At 43.5% G+C, this 4364-nt stretch overlaps 2 non-coding genes across 2 annotated transcripts; one reads left to right on the top strand and one right to left on the bottom strand.

Moving 5' to 3' along the window:
* The first annotated feature begins 1028 nt into the window (after positions 1–1028).
* trnae-cuc (transfer RNA glutamic acid (anticodon CUC)) lies at positions 1029–1100 on the top strand. The gene has a single exon. It is a non-coding gene; the product is annotated as a tRNA-Glu (tRNA).
* A 1172-nt stretch (positions 1101–2272) lies between these two features.
* trnak-cuu (transfer RNA lysine (anticodon CUU)) lies at positions 2273–2345 on the bottom strand. Its single transcript has one exon. It is a non-coding gene; the product is annotated as a tRNA-Lys (tRNA).
* Between the last annotated feature and the right edge of the window lie 2019 nt (positions 2346–4364).

Below are 4364 nucleotides of genomic sequence, written 5' to 3'. Positions count from 1 at the left end.
TGGAATCCTGCTGACTAAAGTTTTCACCATTTGTGATTTTAACCAAATTAATTATCAGTTAATTAGAAGGAAACCCATCCAAATAGGTCCGTATTTTCTGATTCCCATTCATTTGTCAACATTCAGGGAATTTGCTTTCGGAAATGGAACAAACACAGCCAAGTTCGTGACATCCTTGCTTTCTGGGTGTGTGTCTCTCCTTAGGCCTCTGTCACTCTCGGTGTATATCTCTCTGTGTCTGTTCCTCTGTGATTGTCAATGAGGTTCAGTTCCCTGAGGGGGTGAAAACGTTTTTAACGTCACAAACTTGATTCACATTAGTTCAGGTTAAAATGTCGGTGAGAAAAGTATCAGCGTGAAAGATAAAACAGGAGACTGGCCCTTTCTATATTTATCCTACAACAACAACAACTTGTATATATAAAGCGCCTTTAACCTAATGAAACGTCACAACGCGTTCCCCAGGAGCATTATATAACAAAGTGTGACACTGAGCCACATATTTGGTCAGATGACTAAAAGCTCGGTCAAAGGGGGAGGCTTTAAGAATTGTCTAAAAGGAGGAAAGTATCGATATCATGTTCCAGCTAACAGCAATGGTTCTTCTCATTGGTGAAGAAGTCACTTGTGTTCAACCTAAACAGACCATTTGGTCGGAGAAAGTTGTCTCTGGTGAAGGAGATCGGGAATAAAAAAAAAGTCAAAAGTTGCCTCCATAATCCAAATCTCAAGCTTTATTGGTAGTTTCCCTGATGTCCAGTGACTCGAGATTGGCGCTTCCATTGGACCAACAGCGAATAGGGTGGAGGGTTTTGGAAATTGTAAGTTGCACATGAGTAGCTTGTGGGACTATTTCACCTCACTGTCAATATCATGTTCCAGCTCACAGCAATTGTTGTTTTCATTGGCTGAAGAAGTCATTTATCTTGAACCTAAACAAGCAGTTTTGTGGTGAAAGAGATCTGAACTCAAAAACAATAGGCAAAAGCAGCGTAGATAAGCCGAATCGAAAAAAAGCTGGTGCAACTTCCTTGGTGGTCTAGTGGCTAGGATTCGGCGCTCTCACCGCCGCGGCCCGGGTTCGATTCCCGGTCAGGGAATGTCAATTTATTGAATTTGTCGAAACGAGTGTCGATCACTCATTGATTGGAAACGTTTAAAAACTCCACCAGAATCAGAGGAGTGAGAGTTTAAGTTTTGCCTCAGAGCCGGAAAACATCACACTCGTGAGTGGCAGTGAAGGAAGAGGAGAGGAGAAGGGCTGTTTGCAAAGCACTGACTATAGAAATGTTGGTGTGAGGCAAAATATGGGTGGGAGAAGTATGAATTTTGCTGCCTCCTGTTTACACTGGCACAAATATCACTCCTGATGGATCATCCAATCACTACCGCTCTTTAAAACCAGCACGCCCGGCCGAATGGCCACTTTCTGCGCTGTAACTTTCTATAATTTTATGTTTCCCAACAGCACGGGTCATTCTGCCATTTTATAACCACTCGAGCGAGATGTACTTTCTTACCTTGTATTCGGCTCTTTTGAAACCAAAACACGGAGCAAATTCAGCGAGTTTTCTTGTCATTTCCAGCACGAGATTTGTCACGAGACTAATTGAGCGACACATTAATGGTGCCAATCCTTCCCTGGAGCTCACCACGTCCAAAGAGCAATGTTATCATCAGCCTGTTATGTATCTTCTTGCATCACATCTGCTGAACAATATAAGCTTATCACAGCTCTGCTTTCTTCACATTGAAACCCAGTGTGAAAATCAGATTCAAAGCTGAACAACTGGGAGGAGAGTGACTGTGGATAATCGGCACTGGGCACATTCCTGTAATCAGTATCTGGGAGAACCAGGAAGATGAGATCCAGGTGTCTCTTTACCCACGAGTTTTACCCATTCCCACCAACTGGCTGTGTCTGCATCGAGCAGCTAATTGACCTGGGAGCTGGACGGGCAGAGGGAGCTGGAGGCGAGGCAGGGACAGGAGCAGAATGAGATGCGACAATAAAAGTGCTTTGAATTTGACGTGTGTCGGTTGCTTTCAGTGATGAATTTCTGCCTTGTAAGTTTCACAGGAGCCGCAGTGATTAGTTGGTGTTTTTTCAAGCAACAAGATTTAAAAGTAAAAAGATAAAAGCAAATTACTGCGAATGATGGAAATCTGCAACAAACACAGAAACTGCTGGAAAAAATCAGCAGCTGGAGGGAGAAACAGATCAATGTTTCCAGACCGTACGACTCTTAATCAGATTTTTAAAATATTACAGCACCCAACGTGGGGCTCGAACCCACGACCCTAAGATCAAGAGTCTTATGCTCTACCGACTGAGCTAGCCAGGGACATGTAAACACTGTTTTGTATCCCAACATACATGGATAAACCTGTTGCTTTCCAACTGATACCTCAGCTTGGTCGGAATTTTAAAGTTTGGAATGGAATCGGCCTACAAAAGCCCCAAGGCTGCCATGCATTCCTCTCAATCATCAATAACATCATTCACATCTTACACTTCTTAGCTGCACCTCCTTCCAAATACTGTGATCCATTTTCCTCAGGATTTTCTCCTGCATTTAATATTTACCTCCTTTCTGCCCTCATTTTGAAATCAGGTTCACTTCATTATCCAACACAAATTGAATTGCAAACCTGGCGGACAAACAATGGAGAACAAGTCACTCGGTAACACAAATCCCATGGTGCTCATTTTCAGATTCACAACAGTCAGCTTTTCAATAAAATGAAGGAATTTTACAGTGAAAGGAATTAGAACGTTTGGGTGACTTTTATTTGTGACTCACTCACTCGGGTATTCTGTAAATGCTGCTAGGAGGTTTAGTGACCGGGATATATTGTACCTGCGCTTTCCTGAGCCTGTGCTCGGTGTATTGGGAGGTTTGGCCCGGGTTGGAGTATCTCGCGTCCCAGGGATGGGCAGTAACCCGCTGATTGAAGCTGCAGTCGCCGCTTTCTGCTGGCAGCGGGTGATTGGAGAGTGCGGGGCCGGAATATTGCTGCTTTTTTGCTTTTCCCTGTCTCACTCACTGTGGAGCTGAGGAAGAGAGAATAATTGATGGGTTCGTGTGATTGCAACAATTTCATGGATTTCTGATGGGTTAGATGAAGGTACAGAGTGGGTCCAAATCTTTTCTCATTGTATTTGACAGAAAACGTAATTTTAAAAAGAAGCTGTTTTTGTGGGAGCTCACTGGACAACAAAAGACCTGCCACCGTTTGGGGAAGATATCTTGTAGCCCAAGTACCCAATGACAATCCAGAACTGTGTGGCAATGATTGGTGATGTGGGGGAGAAACGGTAAAAACCTTCACCCTCTGGGTGGTTTTGAATCACCAACTTTTCAGTTAACAGGCAAACACGCTGACCAATTGCGCCACAGACACTTACACAAACCTAACTGATAACGTATCCTAACCAGGGTGTCAGTGAGTCCAATCTTCAGATTGCCACTACCGAGAAAGCTATCCCGCTCTATCAGTTTTACTCTTCAAAAATAAAGAGTGAGACGTTCATTGTGGACACATGGTAACAGTTTGATCCCACCCACTTTAGACACATCCATGTCACCAGGAACCAGCTCTCCTACAACCGGTGCCATTTCCCTTCGAGCCTTTCATTGTCTTGTCTGTTACCAAGTATTCTGATTGTCCCAAAGCCAATATTAGGTTTGAATTCCTGCTGTGCAGTAACGAGAATCCTTTCACTGTCGCAGATCAGTTAATTTCATTGATAACATCAGAGTCAATGTTCCAGCGTCTTAAAGAAGGGAAAGATGCCTTGACTTTCTCTGGTTCACCCTTCATTCGCATTGGATTCTATTCCTCAAAGGGGATTTTCTTTTCCTTCTTGAGCTCCCTGACCACATCTGGCAACATCTTTGGATTGAGAGGCTTAATTAACATTTCAGATGCGGTGCAGTTCTAATGAAAGGCTACTGACCTGAAATGAAAACGATGTCTCTCTCTCCACAGACGCTACCAGATCTGCTGAGAATTCCTGCATTTTCTGTTTTTATTTCAGATAACCAGCATCTGCAGTGCTTTGCTTTTCTTTTCCTGATTAGTGAAACATATAAGACCCTGAGCAGTACTTGACAGGGCGGATTTGGAGAGGATGTTACCTCTTGTGGGAGAATCTAGAACTCGGGATCGCTGTTTAAAAATAAGGGGTCACCCATTTAAAACGGAGATGAGGCGATTTTATTTCTCTTAGTTGGTCGTGAAACTTATGAACTCTCTTCCTGAAAAGGCTGCGGAAGCAGAGTCGTTAAATATTTTTAAGGCAGAGGTGGATATATTCTTGGCAAGCAAGGGTGTGACAGGTTATCGGAGATCGGCGGGGT

This window comes from Cetorhinus maximus, chromosome 23 (assembly GCF_964194155.1).
Source record: "Cetorhinus maximus chromosome 23, sCetMax3.hap1.1, whole genome shotgun sequence".
Classification (NCBI taxonomy): domain Eukaryota; kingdom Metazoa; phylum Chordata; class Chondrichthyes; order Lamniformes; family Cetorhinidae; genus Cetorhinus; species Cetorhinus maximus.
This window is presented reverse-complemented; position numbering and strand designations above follow the sequence as displayed.